Source organism: Abramis brama (assembly GCF_963993115.1).
Source record: "Abramis brama genome assembly, chromosome: 13".
In the NCBI taxonomy this organism is placed as follows: domain Eukaryota; kingdom Metazoa; phylum Chordata; class Actinopteri; order Cypriniformes; family Leuciscidae; genus Abramis; species Abramis brama.
Window position 1 is genome coordinate 32,613,338 of NC_139975.1, and position 14,377 is coordinate 32,627,714.

The following is a 14,377-nucleotide window of genomic DNA, read 5'->3' on the forward strand; positions in this document are numbered from 1 at the left end:
GTATTGGCGGGAGAGTGCGTCCGCCTTACCGTTCTTGGACCTGGGCCAATAGGTTATGGTGAAGAGAAACCTGGAGAAGAATAACGACCATCTGGCCTGGCGGGCATTGAGACGTCTGGCGGTTCTCAAGTACTCCAAGTTCTTGTGGTCGGTTAGAATGAGAAAGGGTATGGTCGAGCCCTCCAACCAGTGTCTCCATTCCTCCAGGGCCGCTTTCATGGCCAACAGTTCTCTGTCCCCGACGTCATAGTTACGTTCCGCGGGATTGAGTTTGCGAGAGTAGTAGGCACACGGGTACAATTTCTCTGGGGTTCCCTGGCGTTGTGACAGTATTGCTCCGATACCTGTGCTGGAGGCGTCCACCTCCACAGTGAACTGACGTTGGGGGTCTGGGTGTTTCAAGATGGGAGCCGAGGTGAAACGAGTCTTCAGATCTTGGAACGCTTTCTCGCAGAGCGTAGACCATGCCAGCTTGTTGGATCCACCTCCACTGCGAGTGAGGGAAGTTAGAGGAGCTGCCACTTGACTGAAACCCCGGATGAATCTTCGATAGAAGTTGGCAAACCCCAGGAAACGTTGGAGGTCTTTGACGGTTTGGGGACGGGGCCAGTGTAGCACGGCGGAAACCTTGCTGTCATCCATCGTGACTCCCTCAGCAGAGATGATGTATCCTAGGAAGGAGACGGTGGAGAGGTGGAAGGCACACTTAGAGAGTTTGGCGTACAGCTGGTTCTGGATTAGTCTTTGGAGCACAGCCCGTACGTGTTGGACGTGTTCGGACAGGGTGTCGGAGTAGATCAGTATGTCATCAATGTAAACTATGACGCACTTGTTGAGCATATCTCGGAAAATATCGTTGATAAGGGCCTGAAAGACAGAGGGACTGTTGGACAGACCGAAGGGCATGACCAGATATTCATAGTGGCCAGTCGTCGTGGAGAAGGCCGTCTTCCACTCGTCACCTGCCCGGATGCGAATGAGATTGTAGGCGCATCTCAGGTCGAGCTTGGTAAAGATACGGGCAGTGCGGAGTTGTTCCAGGGCTGAAGGTACCAAGGGTAGGGGATAACGGTACTTGGTTGTTACTTCGTTGAGGGCTCGGTAGTCGATGCAGGGACGCAAGGATCCGTCCTTCTTTTTTACGAAGAAGAAGCCCGCCGAGGTAGGTGAGGTGGAGGGTCGGATGAACCCCTTGGCGAGTTCCTCGTCGATGTATTGCTGCATGCTCAGAGTCTCGGGTTGGGACAGGGGGTATACACGACCCTTGGGGAGCGTGGCTCCAGGTAAGAGCTCGATGGCACAATCCGTGTCCCGATGAGGTGGAAGCTGGGTGGCCCGGGACTTGCTGAATGCAGAGTGGAAATCCCAGTAAACCTCGGGAAGGTCCTGCGGGGGTTGACTTTCAGGTTGGGGAACTGGAACCACGTGATGGTTCCTCTGTGGGGATTTGAGACACCTCTGGAGACAAGATTGGGACCACTGGGTGATGTCCTGATCCTTCCAGGAAATTTGTGGATCGTGGAGGGTGAGCCAGGGGTGGCCAAGAATAATGGCGTGGTGAGGTGATTGGGTGACATGGAGCTGGATGGTCTCGGTGTGCAGGGAGCTGGTGATCAGTGTGATGGCCTCAGTGATGTGGTAGATCTTTCCAGCACCTAGTGGTCTTCCATCCAGGGCTGCCACCGCCATAGGGGGGTCACGTGGAACAAGAGATATGCGATGGCGATTAGCAAAGTCTTGGTCAATAAAGTTACCGGCCGCCCCTGAGTCAATAAAGGCTTTAGTCTTGATGTGGCGGCCGTGGACGATCAAGCACACATCCAACAAGAGAGAGGGTGACAAGGAATTGTGGCTTACCCGAGTGCTGGTGGTTCTAGGAGGACGAGCGGAACATTGAGCTCGGAAGTGACCAGACTGACCACAGTAGAGGCATAGACGATTTCTCATCCTTCTCTCGCGCTCCTCATCAGAGAGGCGGGAAAATCCCACTTGCATGGGCTCCTCCAGGGCGTGAGCCGAAGACTGGGGTGAGGCGAGAGGTAATCGTGGTTGGCGACTCCTGCGAGAGCGGAGCAGATGGTCCAGTTTGATCGCCATCTCCATATACTCCTCCAAAGTCTTGCTCTCATCCCGACAAGCGAGCTCAGCCTGCAGGTCCGTGCGAAGCCCTCGACGGAACATGGCCTTAAGGGGTTTTCCCTCCCAGCCCACCTGGGCTGCTAGCGTGCGAAACGTGAGGGCGTAATCCGCAGCGGTGGAAGATCCCTGGCGAAGGTTTAATAGTTCCTCCTCCGCCTCCTTGCCATCCTCAGCGTGATCAAACACCTCCCGGAATTTGGTGAGAAAGTGTTGATACGACGGGAAAACCATCTGTTGGCCCTCCCACAAGGCCGTCGCCCAGCTCAAGGCCTTACCGGTGAGAAGGGTGCAGACGAGGGAAACCTTGCCATCCTCCGTCACAGAGCCCGGCGGCAGCGAGTTCACATAGATGGCACACTGCATAAGAAAGCCCCTGCACTTGCCTGGAGAGCCGTCATACTTCTCTGGAAGTGCCAAGCGGGGTGCGTGTATTCCCGTGGGTGGGGGCTGCAGTGGGAGGATTCGATGCAGTGGGGTCTTGTTGCACAGCCTGTGTGAGCGACCGCATAGACCGCACCAACTCCTCGGTCATGGTGGTCAGCCGATCCAACTGTTGGTGATGCACAGTCAACAGAGAGGCTTGCCGTGTCACTTCAGTAACCACTTGATCTAAAGCCGCTGGATCCTGAGGTGGCGAAGTCTTCTGTAACACGGAGTCAGAGACATTCGAATCCATCTGCAAGGCTTTATTAAGTATCGTCAACAGGCAGGAATAATCACCAGAAAACAGGAACAAAGTAGGTAATCCGGGACACAGTTCAATAGACAGGCAATGGTCGCAATGGCAGGTAGCAGGAATCGTCAACGGGGTACACAGTCCAGAGTCATACACAGAAAATCCAACACAGAGATAAACGCTCAGAATTACGACCATAGGGAACGATAAGACTTCACAATGAACAAGAGAAAGTCCGCGCCTTATAAAGGCGATAACTAATGGGATGATGAGCCACAGCTGAGACGGAAAAGTACTGGGAACTAATGGGATGATGAGCCACAGCTGAGACGGAAAAGTACTGGGTCCGTGTGAGAAAAGAGTCCGGGCGGAACTAATATTCGGGTGATGGTTCCCGCTGTGTTCGGTCGGAAAGGGCCACAGAGGCGCTATTAGTGACAGTGATAGCTGGATGCCTTTGTCTATCCACTTTTCTTCTGAGTACAGAAGTCTCGCCCGACTCATTTAGACTCAAGTAACGTAATCGTTTGGTTTTAGCCAGGTTATCTAGGTTATGATCTGTGATCATATTGGTTACAAAAAGTGCTTTTGTAGAAAAAAGGGATCTAATATTTAGCAAGCCGAGCTTTATTATTTATTATCTCTGGGGTTTTTTTGCACATCGATTAAATTGTTACAGTTTAATTGTTTCGGGAGTTTTTTGTATTTCCTAATTCAGGGAACAGACACAGTCTCTATATGATGATATCTAGGTGAAAGAGGCTCTATGTGATGGGATTTATCTGACCTTGGTGACGTGAGACAGCTAGCAGACGGTCGGTTTAGCCAGTCTGTCTGCTTCCTGACCTGAGCCCCAGATTGTCATGTTTGAGCTCTAAGACTATGTGCCATAGAGAGAAGAGCAGCACCATCCCAGGAGGGATCTCTTTTCAACAGGTCAGGTTTTCCCTAAAAACTTTTGTCTATTATCCAATTGTCTATGAATTCTATATTATTCTGCGGATACCACTTAGACAGCCAGCCATTGAGTGAGGACAGTCTATTAAGTATCTTCTCACTCCTGCGAACAGGAAGGGGTCCAGAGCATATTACACACATCACATCATATTGTGAGTTCAAACAACTCTTTAATGTTATTTTTAGTGATCTCCAACTTGCAAAGTCTAACATCATTAGTGCTGATGTGAATAATAATCTTAGAATATTTACATTTAGCATTAGCCAGCAATTGTCAATTTGCTTCGATCTCAGCCACTCTGGCTCCCTGCAAACATATGACTATGGTGTCTATATTTTCACATTCAGTACTATAGAAGCACTAATAAATAGGGCACTTTGTCCCGTGACTATGCCGTCTCACAGTCACCCAGCTGCCCTGTTGCAGGGGCTCTGCAACCGTAACTGTACGGGGTTCGCTAAGCTAGTAGCAGCTGGTCATGACTTTAAACTGACCCAGCAGGGGCTAACATGGGTAGCCTACCAGAAGATCATAGATCAATATGGTTATGGGGACTATGTGAACGTAACTGCTGACCAATCCATGGCGGTATAATCATGGAAACAACTTCTGTGCAAGAGGACTTGTAACCAAGCACAGTCGTACCTACTTGCGCTTGCGCAAAAAAAATACGTTGTGGGAAAAACTACAACGTATGCAAAACATGACAGCAAAACCAAAAGATCCGGGAACCGACACGCACTGACAACCTGGAGTCTGGGATTGATCCCATTATGAAGGAGTGTGGCTAAAGCGGACTTATCCGATGCCACGCGCCCGATCCGACTTTGTCCGACTTCCGACGAGCACCCTTCATCCAGGCATTTACCGTTGCCTCATTCAATGTGCGGACCCTGGCCGACTCAAAACCACGCCGTGGCCGTGCAAACATCAGCCACAAGCTGGAGCAGATCATCGCTGGCTGCAACTCTACCAAAATTGACATCATCACCATCCAAGAACATCGACTCAGCTCAACAGAGCCGATCACAACAAAATGCTGAACAGACGGCTGGACTATGGCTCATACGAACTCAACACACGATTGCCATGGAGTAGCCGTCCTTTACAACAAACGAATAGCTCCACTGGTCCGATACATCGAGTACAAATCAGATCGCATAATCGCCACACATCTAGAAGGCAACCCACGAATGTGCATTATATCTGCCTACGCACCAACAGACTGCGATGATAAACAGCCAAAAGACACCTTTTACATTGATCTCAAAGATATCGCCCTCAAACAACCGCCACACACACTGACCATCATTGCAGGCGACTTAAACGCCCGCATCGGCAAGGACAGTCAAGACACCTACCCTAGGCAAGTTGGACCTCATTGCATGCACGACACAACAACTGACAATGGCGAACGCATGCTCGAACTATGCAAACTAGCAGACCTTCGACCTGCGCATACACAGTTTCCAAACAGGAAAAGTCGGCTACTCACCTACTGTTCACCAAAGGGCGAGTGGTCACAACTTGACCACATGTTGATCTCGACAAAGTGGTGGAAATCACTCAAAAACTACCGCGCTTACAACACAATCGACGTCGGCTCCGACAACAAAGTAATGAGCGCAAACTTCAAACTGAGCCTAAGAGCACCAAAACAACCAACCAACAATCGATGCAAGTTCAACTGGGAAAGACTAGCAGAACCGGAAATCAAAGAGTCTTTCAATTGCGAGCTTAAGAATCGGTTCAGCTTGCTAATGGACGAAATGGAAGCCCTACCAAGTAAAACTGCCAAGATCCAGCAACACGCTGACACACTGGATGCTGCTCTATGCGATACAAGCGAAAAAGTACTTGGAAAGAGGCGCAAAGCAAAGTTTGCGAGCTGGGTCACTGCTGAAACTCTCACACTACTCGACATCTGCAACAAGGTCAGGGCAAAGTACAAGCGAACACGATTGCCCTTGCACAAAATGACATGGCAAAGCCTGCAGAACCAAGTGTCTGACGCATTCACACATGACGAAGAAGCGCATCTCGGCCACCTGCTTGAAGCGCTTGAGAATGCAGACAAGAAGAGAGAACACAGCAAAACCTGGAAGATTGTCAATCAGATCTCAGATCTGTGACGACAATAAGGCCGACCCAAGCAAAGTAAAGAAACTCGATGGATCAATGCCCAAAGATAAAAACGATCTACTCAAAGGCTGGTGCGAGTACTTCGATTCACTGCTAAACAACAAAAACAAAAACGCAGATCAAACAATCCACCCAGTTCCATCACCCGACTGTACTGACATCAAAACTGCTCAAGTCAATCAATACGAGATAGAGCAAGCAATCGAAGACCTAAAGCGCAACAAAGCGCCTGGACCAGACTACGCAATGACAGCTGAAGTGCTCAAAGACGGCGGCGATTTCATAGTCGACGAGCTGCTCTATATCTGTCAAATGGTCTACGAAAACTGTCACGTACCCACTCAATGGACATCGAATCTCATCATACCTCTGCCGAAGAAAGAAAATCGGCAGCTAATGACAAATTGGTGCGGAATCACCCTGACATCAATTGCAGCAAAAGTGTACAATCGCATGATCTTAAATCGAATTCGTCTGCCCATCGACATTATGCTCAGAAAGAACCAAGCAGGCTTTAGAACAGGCCGCAGTTGCATTCAGCAAATTCATATTCTGCGGCGAATAATGGATGGAGCATATGCACAATATATCCCACTTTACATCACATTCATCGACTTCAAGAAGGCCTTCGATTCAATCAACAGAGAAATGATGTTCGCCATTCTCCGACACTACGGCATTCCAGCAAAGATCGTTGATGCAATTCGGGTGTTGTACGATGACTCGAAAAGCCAAGTATATCTGCAAGGCCAGTGCTCCGAGCCATTCAAAATCACAACAGGTGTACTTCAAGGTGATGTCTTAGCACCATTTCTATTCATCATAGTCATCGACTACGTTTCAAAACTATCAGCTAACGAATTTGGATATCTTACACACAAAGGCAAGGAAACAGACGGAAGTTACAGAACTTTACGCGCATCAACTCGCGTGCTAAGTCACAAAGTGAATGACCTAGCTTTTGCCGACGACATCGCCTTACTTGAAGGAAACGCAGAGCAACAACAAAAACAAGTCACTGCACTCAAAATACAAGCACGCCAAGTAGGCCTAGAGATAAATATCAACAAAACCGAGCAAATGCGCCTGAACATACAGAAAGACGCAACTCCTGCTCCCGCACTCAAGATAGATGACCAAGAGGTAGCCTACGTAGGATCAACAAACAAAGACGTCAATGTTCGAATCGGTTTACCTTTCTGTAGCGTTTCACAAACTCAAATCCATCCTAAAAGCACCCAAGATCAAGATCAACTTCAAGATTCGACTCTTCAAAGCCGCTTGCATCTCCATCTTGCTTTATGGCTGCGAAACATGGATCCTCACTAAACATCTAGCGAATCGACTCGACGCATATGCAACAAACTGTTACCGCATCATGCTTGGTGTAGACCAGAAGAACGATCATATCACAAATGAACATTTATACGAGATGGTTCAACAGGTGCCAATAAGCACAACTATATGCGATCGCCAGCTTAAGTTCACAGGCCACTGCATTCGCATGGCAGAAGACGAACCGGTCAAACGTTTCATCTTATATGAGTCACAGATCAAACCAACAAACAGGCGCGGGGCACCACGAACATCGTACCGCGAACAAATATCATGCCACATCACCGACAAAAGCATGATCACTCTCAGCGAAAAGGAAATCAGCGAGTTGGCAAAGAACCGGAAACACTGGAACTGTCTTTTTGCCGCGTCTAGGCAAAAGAAACCGAAAGGAGGGAAACCTCTCGTCGACCTCTAGCCCAGCTCGACTGATGATGATGAGTAGCATCCAAAGCTGTATCTAAAGATTTCCAGACAAAAATTACCATCACCATTTTTATTATACACTCTAAAAATGCTGGGATGTTTCAATCCATGGTTAGGTTAAATATGGACAAACCCAATCGTTGGTTTAAATTTTTGTTATTTGGGTTTGGGTTGGGTTTGTCCATATTTGACCCAAACATGGGTTGAAACATGTGTAATAGTGTAATAATTTAACATTTTATAATAAAACTTTAGAAATGAAGTGCTCAATCAAACCAGATGGATGTTGTTTGGATGGTGATTAGTGATATTGGGCTATATAAACAAAACTGATTAATGTTAAGCAAGAGGTGTTCTGTTCCTGCAGTCTGCCATTAAGAAAATGTTTGTCTGAAAACATTTATTTTTAAGGTTTGTATTTTGTGTGCCCTGTATGGAACATTGGTGTCTTTTGTCAGTCACATATCTGTTTAAATAATAAACTGCACTACTTGTGGTTGTTTTCAGAGATGGTAACAGACGTTTTATACTTACGCTACAAAATAAAGCCCAGTTCTAGTGACATTTGTGGGTCCCCATGAGGAAAACAGCTTATAAATCATAGTGTGATGTTTTTTTGAAAATGTAAAAATGCAGAAAGTTTTCTGTGATGGGTAGGTTTAGGGTTAGGGGATATAATATACTGTGCAATATAAAAAGCATTATGTCTATGGAATTTCCCCATAAAACATGAAATCCCAAATGTGTGTGTGTGCGTGTGTGTGTGTGTGTGTGTGTGTGTGTGTGTGTGTTTTGTGGTGGGGTGGGGTGCAAAATTACCCCAACAAACTGACTGAACATTTCAGTATATTTCCAAGAGAGAGAAACAAATGCCTCCGCACAATGAAGACAGTACACTTGAAATTTAGATTGATGGGGGAAAAAAAATCAATCAGTAAACTATAAATTAAAATGTGCAAATATTTCTGTGGATTAAATTAACATTAGGCAGAATGTTAATGCAGGCATAATTGGACAGTTAGTATTATTTTAGACATTAAAAGACGATCTTCTAAGGTTTAGTGGCAGTGTGATAAGCCATGCTTTGTTTTACACATCAGTGAGAAATATTGTTTCATCAGTAAGGGTAATTTGCTGCACACCTTGATAAGTATGTGCTGAAGAAAAGACTAAAAAAAGACTCAGCTTTATTGTGCACAATGTGTATCTCACACTCACTTTCAAAACAAAAGCAAAACAGTTCTGACTTCAGTCCTAATGTAATTAGTGTGGTTAATATCTGTCCCTCTCTGAAGTCCATGGAGAGAAAACACTGTATTTCCCATGAGTGCTTGCACTGAAGTACTGTGGCTCAACCTGTGCTGTGTTCTCCGGGGAACGTGTCTATTAACGATACATCCTTATCTTTAATCAACACAGCACCGGTACTGAACATCAACACTAGCAGAATGCACACAAATACATTAAACAATACATTAAGCTTATGTTAAACTTTTACTGATAGATCACCCAAAAATAAAAAGTCTGTAATCATTTACTCACCCTCAGGTTGTACCAAATCCGTATTACTTCCGTGGAAAAAAACAAAAGGAAGGGTTTAGCAGAAAGTCAAACTTGCTCTTTACCATACAAGGCAGTAGGCAGACAGTCACCAGATACGTCAAGGTCATGACTTATTTGTCATTATTCATCCACCATAGCTCTCGAATCTCTTTCACACTTGTTCACATTTAGACAAAGCGCCTCAAAACACTCAGTTCATGTCAGTATGGGTAGTAGCAGATATGCATCTTTTCACAGCAATAGTAATGGGTTAAATAGACGGCATGTCTAATTCGTGACCCTTTTAAAATCAGTCAGTTATGCACCGCTGTAACAACCATCGCACTATTGTTTAATTTAATGATTGTACAGTTCTATTCAAACCGTAATCCCAGAGTGCACGTAGAAAGCAGTGCGGCACAAGATGAATTTGAGCATTGTGTATCACTAGAGCCCATTTAGGCCTACACATTTCTGGAAAAGACAAGAATTAAAGGATTGCTGTTCTCAGTACAGGCTAATGACTGGATTGGACAGCTATAAATATTATATGAGCGATTATTTGGGAAGAAGAGCGCTGACAGTTATTGTGACAAAGCTTTACTGTAAATTTATATTTACATGACAAGCAGTGCAGGATTTGAATATTTAGGCTCAAAATCCCTCAATTTGCAGCCAGTCATTTTGTTATCCTGTCCCACTGCTTTCAAATAATTTACAGGACTTTGAGTGGCTACACAAAGACGTCTTCCAGATTTAAACCTCTAACACGCCATTTGAAATTCAAAAGAGAAGGAATGAATTAGGCCTTTCCTCCCATTTCTGGGTAGGACAACAGCTGCTGTAGTCATAGCGCTGATTGAAGATGAGGATGCGGGATCCTCCAGGGCACGGGACGTCCATGTCTCAAGTATGTTCAGGATGGAGACAGCGGTTTATGATACATCTCTCATCTGACTGCATTCAGTGGTGCCATGAAGCTGTCTGATAGCGGCACTAAAATTCCTGTCTTTGCAAATGAGATTTTAATCTGTGTTTCCCCAGGGATGTGCTGAAGTACTTCCGCTCATGCTGTGGCTCCCAGCAGCACTCGTCTGCCGCAGACAGATTGCGCTGCTTGAAACAATCTTACACCTAAGAAACACAGTGGTTGTACGCCTGCTTCAGCAATAAGGTCTGCTATGCAAAGGGTGCTTAAGAAACCAACTGAATTTCTAATACACGAATACTGAACCTTGTGGAGGTACATACACACGTCGTTTTATGTTTATTACACTGGGCAGAAACTGTGAAATACACCAGCAGGATTGTGCTCACATTATAAATTGGCTGTTTGCAAGAGTAGGAGAAAATTATACACTTTAGGCTCTATTGGTCTCCAGCCCTGTTCCTCGAGAGCTACCATCCTGCAGAGTTTAGCTAAACAAGGTCAAACACACCTTAACCAGCTAAACAAGGTCTTCAGGGTTACTTGAATATAACAGGCAGGTTTGTTGGAGCAGGTTGGAACTGAAGTCTGCAGGAAAATAGATCTCCAGGAACTGGGTTGGAGACAACTGATGTACTGTACAGTCTACAGAATCTAGAACAGGGCTGGGCAACTCTGGCCCTTGAGATCTAATTTCCTGCAGAGTTTAGCTCCAAACCTGATCAAACTTACCAGCCTGTGACTTTCTAGTAAACCTGAAGATAGGGATACATCGATACCAGTATCAAATTGGGCCTGATACTGTGCTTGTGTACTCACACTCATACTCTTTAAAATGCTCAGATACCAACAACTGATACCACACAGCGTGTACAATACAGTGCTTGGGACAAAGAAACAGACAACAGAGCAAATGAGAAGCAAATATATCAGAGAAGAATTTCTATAGTAGCCTAAATTTATCAAATTAATAGAATGTTAAACAAATAAATATTTTCGCCTACATAGCTGCTGTGCGCAGGAGTAGATTGAGCAAGCGAGCTTGTCGAGCGCACATCCCTTTTTCACAGACATCCCTGGAAAGTTTGTAGCTCGGTCGGATATGGCAAGAGCAAAGAATGTAAAATGAGGAGCATATTACTAGCGTTAACTGGCAGTAAAGAGAGAGAGAAAGAGTACCTCTGTTGCATGTTCTTGATTGCGGATCTTTCACTCAGCAGACATGCGTAAGTTAAATTAAAACTAAATCGTATTTGCAAGTAAAAACATGAACTGTTACATGATTTATGTATAACGAGTGGTTCCCTACATTATTACAGCAAGGCGGTACACAGTAATCATCTGACGTTTTCAAGAAGTTTCCTGTACGCACACATCCGAAGTGCACACCCAGAAAGTTGCCTCTCAGACAGCGCGCAATTAGCCTATTAAATCATGTTCTCTTTCATGTCTTCTTGCGCTTTCACAGACAAATTCATACAAAATTATGTAAAGCGCTGGATCAGCTCGAAATATTATCTGCGCTATTAAATTAAAAATCAAATAATATGAACATTGAAAGTAACAGTAGCTCCTACAAGACATTTAAACAGTCATAATTAGCCATGAAAATAACTGAAGGAAATATTTATTTGCTAAGCCAGCTAATTTGATTCATATTCTTTTGGTTTCTCTACCCAATATTTGAAACAATTAAAAAATGCAATGAAAATACAGGTATCGGTACTCTGTATTGGCAAGTACTAAAAATAAAAGTATTGGTATCCGACTCGTTCTGGAAAATGTGGTATCAGTGCTTCCCTACCTGAAGACCTTGATTATAGCTTGTTCAGGTGTGTTTTATTAGGTTTGGAGCTAAACTCAGCAGGGAAGGGGATCTTGAGGTCCAAGACCAGCCCTGATTTAAAATTGTCATTTTCTGCACTTATTTAGGAGGAGAATCTGTATTGACATTTACAGCACAGGTGACTGGCTCAAAAATGTCTGGGCCATAGGTCCTCAACCCTGCTCCTGGAGACCCATTATCATGCTTAGTTTAGTTCCAACCTGCTCCAATACACCTGCCTGCAATTTTAAACAATCCTTGCCATCTTAGGCTGAGACAAATGCCCCATCACAGGACTCATACTAGGTACTTCTTCTTGGACATCTAACCAGAAGTCTTCACAGCACCATCTGTCCTCCTGCTGTCAGTGGATAAATTGTGAGAAGTTGCACTGTGGCATAAGCAGCATAATCAGCAGGAGACCTTTTCCTTGACATAAACTGATTACCGTTTCCCCATTCCAATAGCTACGGGACAATCAAACACCTCTTTGAACTTATCATCAAATGACTTGTAAGCATGTGTTCCTTTGAACCGCAAGAGGGAAATGTTCAATCCCGCCGTGATGTCTGCTCTAGAACGGTACGTTTTCTGTGCTCAAGTGTAGGACAAAATGATTCTTCATGCAGGGGTCACTCAATTTAATACGCTCCCAGTTGGAAAGAAAGTAAATGGCATAAGCATAAAAAAACAGAAGGTTTCAGTGCAAAATAAATAGAAAAATATTTTACCTGGTTAAGGTAAGCTTTGTGCATCTTATAGTACTGTAGGTAGAATGAGGTCTGTATGTTGTTTTGTCATTACAACCGAACTAACTGTTGTTTTATGTATCTGGATTTCATTTCTTCAGTTGATTGATCATGTACCAAAAATTATATGTAGCTACAGTATAGTGGATAAGAGACTTGCTAATCTAAAGTCAGTGCAGTTAGTCAAATTGGTTTGCAAATGAAGAAAAACTAGGAATATGAATGGTGTGCAGAATTTATGAAAACCCATTAATCAATAATAATAAACTAGCCCAATTTAGACAAACAGAGCAGAGATGTGTTTCACAATTTAATGCCAAAAAAGATCATAGACAAAGAGCCTTAAAGAACAGGTTAATTTGTCATTGTTGTATGGAAACACATGATCAGTACATTGTGACAGAAGCACGTGGTCAACCAGCGTAGTTTAAGACCGAAACACTGATGAGACAGAAACACAATGCCCTTTACCTTTCTAAACCCTTTCACCTTTGTGATTTCAGCTACTACAGTTTCTGAAAAAAAAATTAAAAAAAAATTAAAGGGTGGCTTACTCTAAAGACCTTGTGAACATAACTGCACATAAGTATGACACAGTTCTTCGAAATGTCCAATAAGCAACTCCTAATTCTCGTACAAAACATTTAGCTTCTTTGTTGAATGTTACCGAAACAGTCTAAAATAGAATTTATCTGTTCCTTGCTAAAAGACTCCTTGCTCCATGCAAACAACCCCTTCAGGTCAATGCACTTAAAAGTCAACCCTCTGGGTACGACTGGATTTTATAATTGATAGCTCAAAAAAAATTAAAGGTTGGACTTTGGAAATCTCCCATGAACCTCATTTCTCTATGTTTTGGGTTTCCCTTGGCTATTCTACTCTAATCCCACAATCTCCTGAGGAGCTGGAGAATTAGTCCTGAAAATCCTTTTGATGTGTAGTCAAACAAATATTCCTACTGGGTATAGTGATCTATCTACAGCATGCAGTAAAGTTAAAGCCCCCTGTGTGCCTCCACATAGACCCTGGGAGTGTGTAATCGATTATCTCCATGCTGTGACTTCCCCAGATAATCGATCTAGCCACTGTCTATCCCTGAGTCACTGACTGTGAAGGATTACATTAAGAAGACATTAGAATAAGGTCTGCATTTTATTGATCACCAAAGTTTTTAAAAAGCAGCTGTAAACACTGCTAGTTTCTTCTATTACCTCCTGTTTCCTTGGAGTAAAAAAATTAAAAAATAGAGGAAACAATATTCACTGATCTGGTTATTTCAAACAATGGCCTTTATGAATACTTGGTGATGCTGAATGGACTGATGAATGTTCCTGGTTCTGAATAATGATTGATCCTTAACTAATTATCTTTGCAATGCAATACTTAATTTACTAATATATTAAATAATTCATTAAAAAAATTATTAGTATTACAATTTCTCAATTGCTTTGGCCAATTTTTTCGAAACAGTCTTAACATTCAGTAAACTGTAAGCTCAATTGTCACAACTGTTTGCTTGAACATCAGAACTCTATTGCATGTCTGCAAAACGTAGTAACTCACCCAAAACATTTAATTCAATCTTCAAAACCTAGTTATTGTGTCACTAAATGTGCTCTTGTGTATCACACTGAGCTTTTTAAATACAGATTCAGAC